This window comes from Schistocerca piceifrons, chromosome 8, assembly GCF_021461385.2.
Source record: "Schistocerca piceifrons isolate TAMUIC-IGC-003096 chromosome 8, iqSchPice1.1, whole genome shotgun sequence".
NCBI classification, from domain to species: Eukaryota; Metazoa; Arthropoda; class Insecta; order Orthoptera; family Acrididae; genus Schistocerca; species Schistocerca piceifrons.
Window position 1 is genome coordinate 232500621 of NC_060145.1, and position 15592 is coordinate 232516212.

Sequence of the window (15592 nt, forward strand, 5' to 3'; positions counted from 1 at the left end):
TGACCTCTGTCAAACTTGAACGTTGTATTTTCAGCTGTCCTGCTTTCGCTTGTGGTAAAATATGTACCATTTTTGTTATAAATATACCAACCCACATCTGTTACGTACGTACTATGTTTGATGTCGTCCATCATTGCCTGTGGTTATTCCTTAGCAGTTGTTAAGTGGTGTATTTTAGGCACCGGAAGAACTCATTGCTTATGAGAAACATGCTATGTACATTTTCAAATCAATAAAAATACATGTATTTCAATACTTAATTATATTCTGGAAACACTATTTATTCGAAAATATATCTAAAATACATTTTTCTCAAAATTATAAAACGGTGCCGAAGGAATGGTTAAATACTTAATACATTACATTCAGTAAGTGCGTGTAAGAACATGGAACAGTGAATATTTTCCTTTAGAATGCATGTAAAAACACATCAAGACGTCTCACTGCCAAACTTGCTCTATAATGTTATTGCTAATATAGATACATGCTCCAATTTATTTTTCACCGAGACATTGAATATTTTGAATTTTTTCTCTAGACCCTTTCTTATTAAATTCATTCGTTACAATGTATAAACTCTAAAACTATAGAGATGTAGCGATACTTTTCCTTGGGACATTAGGCCGTCACACTGGACAGTTGAGGTCGGTTGGTGCATCCGGCGATGAAGAATTTTATGACTGATTCTCAGGACACTTAGTGGCTGATGACGCTTCATGTATCATACCCATCAGTCGATTGCTTACAAAGTTATGAAATTTTCAGTGGTTGTCCCCAGATCACATCCAGAAGGGTCTAGGCGGGGACGGCTGAGGTGGAGGTGGAGGCGGCTGCCTCGGCCAACTCCTTGTCTATCCGCCTCTGCGCCTCCTGCCTTAAATATTTCATCAACATGTGACTAGCCTCGTTCACGTGAGGCGGCATGTACTTCTTTTCTTGCTTCTCGTAGTAAATGTTCAACCGCTCCAACTCATCCTGGAGTTCGTCAACCAGCGACACCGCTACCTGCTGATCAGAGCCGTGAAGTTTGTTAGTTAGTTAGCTACATGTTCTACGCGACACATTCTGTACATTATTCCGCAAGGACGTCGAAAGAGTCATTACAAAAAATAGTGACATGGATCCATTTACATGTGAGTTCAAAAAACAGAATGGTGTTTAGTTTAATAGCACAAATAGGTATGTAATGGTATTGCAGTAAGGAAGCTACAAAATTCCAAACGAAAATTCTTCTGTGAAATAGACTCATTTCCCTGAACGGACGTTTCAACTTACTTTCAAATCTGGGTTTCCCGTCTTCATACAATTACATCTATAACTACATCGATACTCTGCACACCACTGTCAAGTGCATGGCAGATGGCAGTTCCCATTGTAGCAGTCATTAGCTTCTCTTCCCATTCTACTCACGTATGAAGGAAGCAAGGAGAACTACGGTTTAGCCTCAGGTCAACTCCGGGGTCATTAGATACAGAGCACAAGCCCGGATTGTTGCAAGGATTAGGAAGTAGCAGAAATAAAAATAGCTTAACAACAAAATTGGTAATAGTGAAGTACACGAAGTTAAGGAATTCTCTTACATCGGAAGCAAAATAACCCTTGAGGCTTGAAGCAAGGAGGACATACAAAGCGGACTGGCACAGCCAAAGAGGGCATTCCTGGCCAAAATAAGTCTCTTACTATCAGACATTTGAGGAAGAAATTTCGGAGAATATACGTTTGGTACACGGTATTGTATGGGGCTGAATGATGGACTGTGGAAAAATTGAAACAGAATAGAATCGAAGCATTTGAGATGTGGTGCTGTAGAAGAAACTTAGGTGGACTAATAAGGTGAGGCATGAGTGAGTTTTCTGCACAATTGGGGAAGAAAGGAACATATGGAACACACTGGCTAGAATAAGGGGCAGGTTGGTAGGACATCTGTCAAGACCTTAGGGAATAATCTGCACAGTACTAGAGGGAGCTCTAGAAGGTTAAGAAAATGGAGGAAGACAGAGACTGGAACACTTCCAACAAGTAACTGAGGACATTGGCAGCAAGAGCAACTGTGACATGAAGCGGTCTACTCAACAGTGGCCGCATCAAACCAGTCAGAAGACTGATGACAAAAAAATAACGAGGAGTCGGTCGAAATCAGTCTTGCTACTGAAGAGTTTGTGTGTACAACGACTGAAATAAACCTTATGCTCGAACATGCTGCGTTTTCCCAAAGTTAAAAAAGAAACCATTTGCAGATAACCGCCCAAAAATGCTTCTCAACACTGTAAATTTTTCTCTATTGCTGTATGCGTGCTGTCATTGATTATAACACTTATGTCTCCTGCAAAACAGAGGTAATTGTTGTCGATGTGCAATAAATGAAAGCTCATAAACATATATCAAAATCAACAGAGGACTCAATATTGAGTCCTGTGGACTCCATTGGTGATTCTACCCTCAACTATAAAAATATATGCAGTTTTATAGGTTCAAAAATTTTTTCCGGGCTTGGTGAACGATGACCTGAAAAAAGAAGCAAAAAACAGTTTCAAATTCGGATAAATATAAGACGACACCAGAAAATGTAGACCCTACGACTTAGCACGGAAAATTGAAAGGATAGAGAAGTGATTTCTATCTTGTCACGTAGATGCTATCTAAAATATATAATTAAATGACTTTTCATGGCCAGAGAATACATACTTCGGGTATATGATTACTATGAAAACGAACAAAATGCTATCTCTAAATGCCTCTGAAAGCGTTTGTAATTTTTGTTAACAATAATTAAATTAACATGAAATTGTGTGTGTCTACTGCAAAGAATAATATCACCATTTGCACAGCTGACGGACCAAGTGTCCAATTTTTGTAAGTACTTAACCGAAATAACGGCTTGCTGGACAAACAATTAGCAACCTTTTTTACGTCTCATGCTGATCGGTACTAAAGGCAGCAAACTTTTTCAGAGAATACAGTTACTCACTCTCTACGAAGTCCAATGTCTTTGGGCGATCAAACTGACCTCCCTGTAGTAGTTATTATTCACGCATTCGTGAATTCGAAAACGCGAGCCTGTTTTTCCGACAGCTGATAATGGTTCTACGTATCTCAGCCCCAAAATCAGAGTAATTAACTGTATTTGTACTTTTGCCTATATAATTCTTCCTCTTGGTTTGAAATCGGCTGTTATAAGACAGAGCGAAGGAAGGCAAACTTGCATCTCTAAAATTTTTGGATTTGGACAATGGTATTGACAGTGCTGTTTGGAACATACAGTTAGACATCATGAAGTTACCAGACAAAAATACAGGAAGCAAATGTTCAACTGTAGCTTGTGTAGAAACCGCACTGTATTCTTGAGAGGCGAAAAACATGAAACAGAAGCAACATTTGAGAAGGGGAGGAATCGCGGATGCCAGAAAGTTATGGCACAACTTCAGTAACAAAAGTTTCGTGACGCACATGACTGAATAGTTAAGTTGCTAATGGAGGCACGTATGTGGGATAGACACCAAGAGGAAACCTAAGACTTGACTACATATCAGCAGGTTCAAATGGATAGAAATTAAAATTGCTATTCCAGGATAAAGTAACTTGCACAGAACAGATAAGTTCAAATGGTTCAAATGGCTCTGAGCAATATGGGACATATCTTCTGAAGTCATCAGTTCCCTAGAACTTAGAACTACTTAAACCTAACCAACATAAGGACATCACACACATCCAGGATTCGAACTGCGACTGTAGCAGTCGCGCGGTTCCAGACTGTAGCGCCTAGAACCGCTCGGCCACTCCGGCCGCGAACAGACAAGTGTTAAGAGATGTATGATTTCAGTGCTTGAATTGAAGGCCACAACACCAACTGCAGTTTCCATTCAGTACGGTGTCTGTGCCAACGCATCAAGAACAAGACTTAATATAGGGATACGAGGGCGTCCGCAATGGGGGACCGCAGGAGTACCTGCCCCTTCCTGGAACCCAGGGGCATAGAATCTGTATTAATTACACTATTGTCGCCAGTTTTTAATAATGATTGCCTGCGATCCTGTTAAATAGCAGATCGTTTTTTTATTTTTATTTCTGTTTTTCCGTTTTGAGAAGCATTAATTTGCCATTTGTTCATGATTATTTTCGTTGCACCGGGATATTCTCCAGCACTCTCATTTTATGACTCTACGTCAGATTTTTGATTTTCAGTTACAGCCTAATATTTTTGGTGTACTAATCAAAATTCAGCAAATGAAGCAAGTGAAAGGGAATACAAACGTTTCAAAAATGAGATTGGTAGGAAGTGCAAAATGGCTAAGCGGCAATGGTCAGAGGACAAATGTAAGGATTTAGAAGCATATATCACTTGGGGAAAGGATAAGTAAAGGGGTCGTGGCCCAAGGCAATCTGCCTTCGGCAGTGGTTAGATGAGCACGTAATGTTTGCGTCTTACCTGTTGTGTCGCTTGCGAGCGAGTGCGCGTTTGTTTATTTTCGCGTAGTGGCTTGTCTTCGCGTCCGACTTCATGAACTTTTCCTTTGGATCGTAAACGAGCAAAAGCGTATGAAGTACGAAGGTTTATTTGGGATGAAATGTATCTCTGGCCGCAAGATGTTCTCAGAACTCATTTTTCGATCCTCAGTACAACTGTGCACATAAAGCTGGCGAATGAATAGGTATGCGCGAAAGTTGTACGGCACCATGATAATGATCTCAAGTTCTGATACTATGGGAGGTTTCGGGGGACGCTGGTTTTGGCACCCGTTCGTTGAGAGTTTCGGACTCCCGTTTGAGGTGCCGACGGACGCTGTGATGGCCGCGTTGAGACGTTACAATACTGTCGTCAGTCACGTTGCTGAAACGTGGAAGACTTTCGAAACGGACCGTGTCGTCAATGGTGTCCAGCAGATAAAAATTGAGCTGAGGAAACGCGTGCCTTCCTACTTGGTAATTGCCTGCTGCATGCCTCACGTCATGTACAATGGCTAACCGCATATTTGTTCAGCTTGTGACGAGGAAGGTCATGTCCGTTCTGAATGTCTCCGACGTAGACTGGACCAGAAGCGAATCAGAGACGTCGCTCTCCCAGCGGCGCCCACTGTGTTACCTCTACCTTACGCATCCGCGGTGGGGCTGCCCGCGCCCACTCTGAATCGGACGGCGCCGGCGTCAACTCCTCCCGAGGCCGCGATTGACGTTTTGCCTTTTCTCCGACAATGTGCTGGAGACAGCACCAATGAACGATGGCCGTCAGCAGACACAGCCCGTCTGTCCCGACCCAGTGGTTGTCGATCATGGATCTGTACCGACCTCCACTTTTCTGCCATCTGACCATACGTCGGACGACAACCGCCCGCCATGTTGGGAAGCAGCGATCCGAGGATACAGAAGAGAAAACGCCGTACCCTTCTGATGACTCCCTCCACCAGATGTGTGCAGGGGATGATGACCCTGCTACTGCTGATGCCATGTCCTCTGCCCTGGCACCGGATGACGCGACGTCTTCCCCCCCCCCCCCCCCCCTTCGTCTTCTATCAGCATCCACCTACGGGCACTGACCTTCGCCCGCCTGCATCTGATGTGGTTGTCTCCATTTCTGTCTGTCGGTACCTGTGGCCGCACCTCTGTTAGTGTTCGATGAACCGGCTCAGTGAAACGTCTTTCTGTGCGGATGATATCGAGGCTGAAGATGGACGTTCTGGAGATTTACCGAGCGATGGACTCCCCTTGATGGGGTCTGCTCCCTCCTCATCACAGTGACATGCCCTTCCACGGGAGCTTAACAGGGAGCTCCCTGTGCTTCCCCCATGTCTGGATAGCCCATCCTCCTGGCGATGGCAGATTTTCAAACTTATCATAGAGCCACAGTCAGTGTCCATAAAATGCTGTATGCTGCGAGCGTTGACTTTGTCCTCCATCAGAAGATGAATATTGCAACCTTTTGTGCTCCTCTTCGCTTCACGACATATGTCTTCCATGCTCCCCCTTCTGGTTGTGGGGTGGCGATCCTCGTACATGAGGATATCATTGCTGACGCATTTGCCGATATCTCTGAGCAAGAGGTATGACTCTCACGTTTTAGGGCGTCAGGATCATCAATGTCTACGCGCCATCTGGTTCGAGTCGCCCCCACAAACGTTCCATTTTCTTGCGATGCTGGATCTGCTTGCCGACATAATGGAGGACGAAGTCCATGATGCTACTCAGGTGGGTTGCCTGGCCGTAAAGGCCGATGGTCTCCACATTGCTATCCCCAAGCCTTGAGGTACATTATGGATGCGTTATTACCGCCCCTTGATGTTGCTCAATAGCAATAGGCAGATCTTTACCCAGCTGTCAGCTGCGTGGCTTAAACGCATGGCCCAATACGTGGTCTCCCCTCAACAAACTTCTTTGTTAGGTGCCAATAAGATAAACACTGCTCTCTGTCCCTATCAGGACATAATCACTCTTGCTCATGCTTATTGTGTATATTGTGTACCGGGTCTTTTGATCCACGCCTTTCCCACTCTTCGTCTGGTCATCAGAAAGTTCTTCTCGGAAAAACCATACATCGATAATTTCACTGAGTCCGGCAACTTTGCGCTCCCTCCTCCTCGTGACGTTGGCTTCCTGTTATTCTCAGTTATACTAACAACAGTAATTTAAAAATATACTACAATAAAAGGAAATAAATAAGTCATTGATGTTCTTTGTAGCTCTATTCCACGTTCCCTATCCTTTTCTTAGTTCCTGGGAGGGAAGAGCGGAGGGTGGTGGGGGAGGGGGGGAACAGGACAAGGCAGCCAGGCCTCTGGGTGCGTCTCTGCTCACATTTCCCCCACCCCCTTATTTGGATGCCAGAAAAAAAAGAGAACGTCTTTGATTAGTAAACAAAATGCCTGTGATCACCCCTTCGACCCCTGAAAAAGGCTAAATTTATAATGAAAATCATCAGCAATGGCGCCCAAAGACTTCTGGCATAAGATGTCACCCTTATTCCGCCTACGGCAAAGTGGACGGAGGAGCATACAAAGGTTCAGGGCACTCTCTTGCCCTTAATGTGGGAACATACACCCTAAAAGTAGAAGAATCAGCAATGATCAACGGTGTGATGATGCAGAAGGCAATGGAAACCATTGGATTAAAGACACAAAACCATTATCCACAAGATATGTGGTCTGTAATTGAAAAGTCTCATGACGATCCCTCCACTGGCAAATGATTCAGGACTAGTTCCCCATTTGCACCTCCAGGAGGGGACTCCCAAGGGGGTGGTGACTATGACAGAAAGATGGAATAACCAACGAAAAGATAACGTTCTACGAGCTAGGGCGTGGAATGTCAGAAGCTTGAACGTGGTTGGGAAGCTAGATAATCTCAAAACGGAAATACTAAGGCTTCATCTAGATATAGTCAGGGTCAATGAAGTGAAATGGACGGAATACAAGGATTTCTGGTCATATGAGTATAGGATAATATCAACAGCAGCATAAAATCGTATAACGGGAGTAGAATTCGTTGTGAATAGAAAGGTAGCGCAGAGGGGTTACTGTGATGATGATGATGATGATGATGATGATGATGTTGGTCTGTAGGGCGCTCAACATCGTGGTCATCTGCGGCCGTACAAGTTCCAGTCTTTCGATAACCAGTCTCTCGACTACCCGAATGGTGATGAGATGATGACAACACAAACCCCCTATCCGCCGACCCGGCCAGGAATCGAACCTGGGATCCCGTGATCCAGAGGTAACAGCGCTAGCCACCAGACCACGAGCTGCGGACAGAGGGGCTACTGTGAAAAGTTCATTGATAGGGTTGTTCTCATCTGACTCGCAACAAACCAGCAGCGACAATAATAATTCAGGTATACATGGCGACGCTTCAGGCCAAAGATGTATAGATAGAGGAAGTATATGACGGTACTGAACGGGTAATTCAGCATGTAAAGAGAAATGATAATCTAATAGTCATAGGGGACTGGAATGCAGTCGTAGGGTAAGGAGCAGAAGACCAATTGAGTTCTCCAATAAATTTCAGCTAGTAATGGTGAATACTTTTTTTTCAAGAATCACAAGAGGAGGACGTATACCTGCAAAAGCCCGGGAGACACGGGAATGTTCCAGCTTAACTACATGATGTTTAGTCAGAGATTCAGAAACCAGATTTCAGATTTTAAAACGTACCCAGATGCAGATACAGTTTCAAATCGCAATTTAGCACTGATGAAGAGTAGGGTGAAGTTTAAGAGACTGCTCAGGAAGAATCAATGCGCAAGGAAGTGGGATACGGAAGTACTAAGGAATGAAGTTCTCTCAGGCTACAGATACTGCTATAAGGAATAGCTCAGTGGGCATTTCCGTTGAAGAGGAATGGACATCACCAAAAAGGTCAATCACAGAAGTTGGAAAGAAAACCATCGTACAAAAAATGTAACTTCGAAGAAACAATAGGTTTGATTTGATTAATTATTCATTCCATAGACTCACAAAAGAGGGGATCCTCCTGGGTGTGGAACATGTCAGATAAACACAGTACAAAAAGGTAATTAGAAAAACTTGAGTTTCATTAATTTTAATGGTCCTCAGTCAATAAACAGTAAAATTATGTACATGAATTAAAACTAAACTTCTAATATTTACAGGTTTAATACTTACATCTGCTTTCAATAAATCCATCGTTCACACAGTAGCTAGTTACTTGGCTATTACAACCAAGCATTGTCAAAAATTAAAGTAAATTATTCATTTCCATGATCCTCAGTTAAGAACAGTCAAATTATGTACAAGATTTAAAATTAAACTTCCACTATTTACGGACTTCAGACTTACATCTGCTTTCCATACATCCATCATTCACACAGGAGGTAACAGAAGAGATACTTCACCTGATCGACGGAAGAAGGAAATACAAAAATGGTCAAGGAAATTAACGAACACAGTTAAACAAGTCACTTGTGAACGAAATAACAGGAAGTGTAAGGAAGCTAAGGTGAAATGACTCCAGGAAAAATGTGAAGAAATCGGAAAAGAAATGATTGTTGGAAGGACTGACTCAGCACATAGAGAAGTCAAAGTAACCTTCGGTGAAATTAAAGGCAAGGTTGTTAACACTAAGAGTGCACTGAGAATTCCACTCGTAAATGCAGACGAGAGTTAGGATAGATGAAAAAAGTATATTGAAGGCGTCTATGAGGGCGAAGACTTGTCTGATGACATGATAGAACAAGAAACAGGAACCGATAACGAAGAAGTAGAGAATCCAGTATGAGAATCATAATTTAAAAGAGCTTTTGAGGACTTAAGATCGAAAAAGGCAGAAGTGATAGGTAGCATTCCATCAGAGTTTCTAAAATCAAAGGTGGAATGGGCAGCAAAACGATTATTCACGCTTGTTTATAGAATGTATGAGTCTGACGATTACCACTTGACTTCAGAAAAACATCATCTCCACAATTCCGAAGATTGTGCGAGGAATATCACACAATGAGCTTAACAACTCATGCATCCAAGATGCTGACAAGAATAGTACCCAGAAGAGCGGAAAAGAAAATTATGGATGTGACAGATGACGATCAGTTTGGTCATGGGAAAGAGAAAGTCACCAGAGAAACAATTTTGACGTTTCCGTTGATACTGGAAGTAACACTGAGGAAAAATAAACATAAGTTCATAGGATTTGTCGATCTGGAAAAAGGGCTCGACTATGTCAAATAGTGCAAGATGTCCGAAATTCTGAGAAAAATAGGGGTAAGCTATAGGGAAGGGCGGGAAATATACGAGAGAAAATAACAGTGGAAGACCAAGAACGAAGTGCTCGGATTAAAAAGGGTGTAAGAGCGGATGTAGTCTTTCGCCCCTACTGTTCAATCTATACATCGAAGAGGCAACGAGGAAATAAGTTTTCAAGAGTGGAACTAAAATTAAAGCTGAAAGAATATCAGTGATAAGACTTGAGGATGACATTGGTGTCCTTCGTGAAATCGAAGAGAATTTACTGCTGTTGCTGAGTGGATTGAACAGCCTAATGTACACAGAATATGGACCGAGAGTACATCGATGAAAGACGAAAGTAATGGGAAGCAGTAGAAATGTTTGTCACGAAATAGATGGAGTTAAGGAATTCTGCTACCTAGGCAACAAAACAACCCAAGACGGACGGAAAAGCTGGCTGCTATCAAACTTAGGGCTCAACTGCAGGAAGAAATTTCTGAGAATGTACATTTGGAGCACAGGATTGCATGGTAGTGAAATACAAACTGCGGCAAAACAGGAACAGAAGTGGATAGAACTATTTCAGATGTTGTGCTACATAAGAATGTTGGAAATTGAATAATGTGGTACGGAATAATGTGGTACTAGAGAAAGCTGTAGAGGATAAAAACCGTAGAGGAAAGAGAGACTGGAATACATCCAATAAATAATTGAGGACGTAGTTTGCAAGTGCTGCTCTGAGATGAAGTCGTTAGCTCAAGAGAGGAATTGGTAGAGAGCGGCATCAAAACAGTCAGAAGTCTAATGATTCAAACACAGTGGAGAAAAGAGAAGAAGCTGTATGAATATCAAGATTTCTGGCAGAAAACGAGTCCTAAGCAGAGAAGAGAAAGCTGAAAGGTGAAAGGAGTATATTGTGGGTCTGCAGAAGGGAGATGAAATTGAAGGCATAATTATAGAAAGGGCAGAGGACGTACATGAAGATGATGGAAGCATTTGACAGAGCACTGAAAGATGTAAATCGAACCAAGATCCCGGCAGAAGAAAACTTTCATTATAACTACTGATACCCTTGGGAGAGCCGGCTATGACAGAACTCTTTCATCCAGTCAGCAAGATGTATGAGAGAGGCTAAGTACTCTTATACTTCAAATTCCAAGAAAGCAGGTGATAACAGGTGTGAAAATTACCATAGAATCAGTTTAATAAGTCTCTGTTGCAAAATACTAACACGAATTCCTTACAGATCAATGGAAACACTGGTAGAAGCTGACCTCGGCTGAGATCAGTTTCGATTCCGGAAAAACGTAAGAACACGCGAGGCGCTGACCCTAAGACTTCTCAAGGAAGATAAGTTTAGGAAAGGCAAGCCTACGATTATAGACTTAGAGAAACCTTTTGACAATGTTGACTGCAACATTATCTCTCAAATTCTAAAGATGGCGGGGCTTAAATACAGGGAGCGAAAAGCTATTTACAGTTTGTACAGAAACCAGACATTAGTTATAACAGTGACACGGAAGGCAAGCAGTGGTTGAGAAGGAAGTGACGCAGGATTATAGCCTATCCCGATTGTTATTCAATCTGCATACTGAGCAAGCAGTAAAGGAAACAATACAAAAATCTGGAGTAGGAAAAGTGTGGAGTGAAGAAATAAAAACTTCGAGGTTTGTCGATGTCATTTAATTCTGTCAGCGACAGCAAAAACTTGGAAGAGCAGTAGAATGGAATGGACAGTGTTTTGAAAGGTGGATATGAGATGAACATCAACAAAAGCGAAACAAGAATAATGGAATGCAGTCGAAATAAACCAGACGATGTTGACGGAATTAGGTTAAGTAAACGAAACGCTTAAAGTAGTCGATAGGTTTTGGTATTTGGGCAGCAAAATAACTAATGGCGGCCGAAGTAAAGAGCATAAAAATGTAGACTGTCAGTGGCAAGAAAAGAGATTCTGAGGAAGAAAAATTTGAACATTAAATATAAACTCAGGTGTTAGGGAGTCTTTTCTGAAGCTGTTTGTCTGGAGTGCAGCCATGTACTGAAGTAAAACATGGACGATAAACAGTTTAGACAAGAGGAGAATAGAAGCTTTTGAAATGTGGTGCTACAGAAGAATGCTGAAGATTAGTTGGATAGTTCATGTATCTAATGAGGAAGTACTGAATAGTATTGGGAAACAGAGAAATCTGTGGCACAGCATGACCAGAAGAAGGGATCGGTTGGTAGGACACAGTCTGAAACAATTAGCGATCACCGATTTAGTAATGGAGGGGTGCGCGGGGGTTAAAAATCGTAGAGGGAGAGCAAGAGATGAATACAGTAAAGAGATTCAGCAGGATGTAGGCTGCAGTAGCTTTTCGGAAAGGGAGAGGCTTGTGTAGTATGGAGTAGATGAGAGAACTGCATCAAACATGTCTTTGGACTGAAGACCACGACAACAACACAACACAACAGCATCTGGCAACACTAAACCGAGGTAGGTGTTTATAATGGGAATACGACTCGTAAAAAACAACTGCATGCCTCGCCAATATTTTTGGCGATATGTCGAAAATCAGTACATATCCATCTGTGATTTGTCGACGTTGGGTTTTTAACGACATTTAGCGTTCTTGACTGGTTGTGTAAGATGAGCATCACTATTTAACAGAAACTAGCAGACAAGGACGTAATGTGTGGGGGAGCAGGCTATAGGGACTGGGAAACCGAATAAATGTGCAGAGCACAGTTTCGCAACAGGCCTCCTAAAAGGAAAAATTTATTTTGCTGTCGATATTAATTTACGTAAAAAAATGGTATTCGAACAACAATAGTTGTTGTCAACAAATAATTATTCGCACAGGAGTACTGGTAGAACAGAAGTTACGCTCCTGCGCACCTGGTAGATGGGAGAACTGCCGAAGCTGCATCCCTGCCACATACACACACACACACACACACACACACACACACACACACACAACAGACACGCACCCGCACACACATAAAACTTTGCACGTCTTATAATTTTGAAAACAGATTCAATTAGAATGAAGCATTATTGAACAATACCACTTAAATGAACTACGTGGACGAAAAATATTACGTGTAATAAATTAAGTGTGTCATTGTACTACATACATTACAAATTGTATAAAGCTTATATAGAAACTGGAAGTAAAACAAAATGTATACCTTATTGTTTATGGCAGCACTGTATGTTGGATTTCGGACTATATATATATAATATAGACCAGATTATATTTGCTCCTCATAAATTACACTGTATAAGCTATTAATCAGAAACAGAGCTAAAAGGGCGTATGTGAAGGGTTGTCAGAATATTCCTTTCCAGGAACTGTGTTTTTCTTATAATTTCATTTCGCATTTCCTTGCTTTCAATGCTAGTTATGTATGAATAGATGTTTTCTTAAGTATTTCGTGATGTTCTAACACCCTGTGCGTTCCAAAAATCATATTGTAATTTCGCTTCTTCGTATTATCACTAAAGATTTAGACAATCTTATAGATTCCAGGTTAGTTTTCTCCTAATATTCCGGTCGGTTAATGTGTGGTTCTTATCTTCTTTTGCCTTATGAGTTCATCAAGCCTGTGAATCCTGTTCCGATTTGGATTTGAGCGTTGTACAACACGCAGTGTCATGCAAAAAGAGCTACGAACCATTAAAGTAATAGGTAATTTTGTGTCTTACAGCATTCCCTTACAATATTCCAACGTCGCTTTCTTGTAGAAAACAAAATCGTCAGCTGGGAGCCTCAGAGTCCTGCTGACATTATCTGATAGATGTTTCTTTGTATGGATTTGTGTATATTTAGCACAGTAGGTGATAATAGCCCCAAGTTAATTGAAGTTCATACTTGTTCAATTGAAATACCATCTGCTTGTGATTTACATCTTATAGCTAGGCATTTTCGATATTACCGTACTTTTTCATCTAGAAAATCGAAGAGTATATAAATATCAAAACACCTGCAAGATGTAAATTAGCTGCAGATGATGTGTTTTAATTATTTGTGGATTGTTGTTGTTATATATAAGGCGGAACTATGGGCCTCATGGAAAAAGGGTGACCCGGCTGAGTCATGCAATTTGACTCTTAGTCTGATCACGAGGTGTGGCCATTAATTGCACGCGTTGATCACGTAGGCTGACGTGAGGATCAATTAACTGCACTTGACGGGATGTATCTGGAACATCTTAGGTGATTAGAAAGTTAATAGACAGGAATAAAATTAAATATTTAGCTTTAATTCAGCATCAGCGGTGAACGTCGATCCTGACTTTGTACAGTAATTTTTACAAGTGCACTTATAGACTGAACTGCGAATACGTCTTTGCAATTCTGATTGCTTCACACACATAGATCAATTGTCAATGCATATACTGTATGTGACGCCTGGCTAGTTCGTAGCTACTGACTTAGCTGAAGGCTATGCTGACTAGCGTCTCTGCAAATGAGATCTCTGAAGCTATAACAAGTGAATCATTCCTATTAAAGTCGGATGTAGAACTGGCCAGTGCGCTAGCTTGTCTCGTAAGACCAACCGAGTGGCGGCACTCGGTCTGCTAGCGCCGACAGTGGCGAATCGCGGGTCCGATGTGTACTGACGGACCGCGGCCGACTCGAAGCCTACAACCTAGCAAGTGTGGTGCCTTGCGGTGACACCACAGTTACCACCAACTACAACCATCGACGTGAAAAACCAGTTGACAAAGGCCGTAAGGGTTGCTGGGTGCCTGCAAGATGTTGTGTGTAGAAATAAATTTATGACAACTCAGGGGATAGTAAGCGTTATAAAGCAATATTGCAGTCTGTTATGACACATGTAGCAGAAACTCAAGTACAAACGAAAAATAAAACAAAAGTTAACGGTAGTGGAAAAGAAGGTACTAAGACAAATTCAAATAGTAGCGACGTGGGACAAGAGAACAAATGTATCGATGAGGGAAAACTGTGGAATTCGCCACATAAATAAATGAACGTGGCCAAGGAAAATAAATTGAAAGGCGTGTATAGAAAGAATGTACCCCACAAGACTCTTTAAAATTTGTAAATATGGACGACCGCAAAACAAACGGATGCCCGGACGACCACTCAAGAAATAGGGCGAGAGATGGTCCAGTACAATCCCGAAATGCGACCGACAAATAGAGGAAATCATGGTTAGCGGAAGAAGAAAACAACAACCACAAGAAGGAGAGTACATTAGAGGCCATTCCACGTTTTCTTGGGAAACATCCGAGGATAGCTTCATTTCGGTTGAACATCCGCCTTGCGGTGTAAATAAGTACGTTCTGTTAGTCAAACAGTCATTCTACCAGTCTCGTATCCGTGATTGTATTTTGAGTAATTGTAGACAAAGTGGTACGGTGTCGAATGACCTTAGAATTAGGAAGGCAAAAGCTACCTGCTCCTTTGTTTCCACTGTTTGTAAGTTTCCTGAACATATCCAGTTTAGGACCTACAAGCATATTTATTATTTTTACCCTAAAGCTTGTGACATACCACAAAGTAAGTAGCTTCGAGGTGCCGATTGCTTTGTTGCCATGTTTGAGACACAGTACGGGATCATCGATACGTTACCTGAATCAAGCAGACGGATAGCAGCAGAAACACGAAGATGTGGCGGGGCATGGCTGACGCTTTGTGGCACACGAACTGGCAGTGAGGACGGTAATGGGGTTCTTATAGGGCTTGGGGCCCATTTTGCCCCTCGTGTCCTACCACTGTTTCCACTGTCGCCCCCTCCCTCCCGTTTGCCCCCCCCCCCCCCCCCCCAGAAAAGGAAAAAATCTTCTCCACACAGAAAAGTTGCTGTAACATTCCCCATCACAGTCTGACAAGGGAACACTCGCCTGCGAATGAACTCTAGTATGACTCATTTCGAATGTTTGGCCGTCTGGGAGGCTTATGCAATATA

General features: G+C 42.1%; 1 long non-coding RNA gene across 1 annotated transcript; it reads right to left on the minus strand.

Annotated features, from left to right (window-relative positions):
* Positions 1–265: 265 nt before the first annotated feature.
* LOC124711700 lies at positions 266–15363 on the minus strand. The gene is made up of 2 exons (XR_007005499.1): positions 15256–15363; positions 266–1005 (listed from the first exon to the last, which is right to left on the minus strand). It is a non-coding gene; the product is annotated as an uncharacterized LOC124711700 (long non-coding RNA).
* Between the last annotated feature and the right edge of the window lie 229 nt (positions 15364–15592).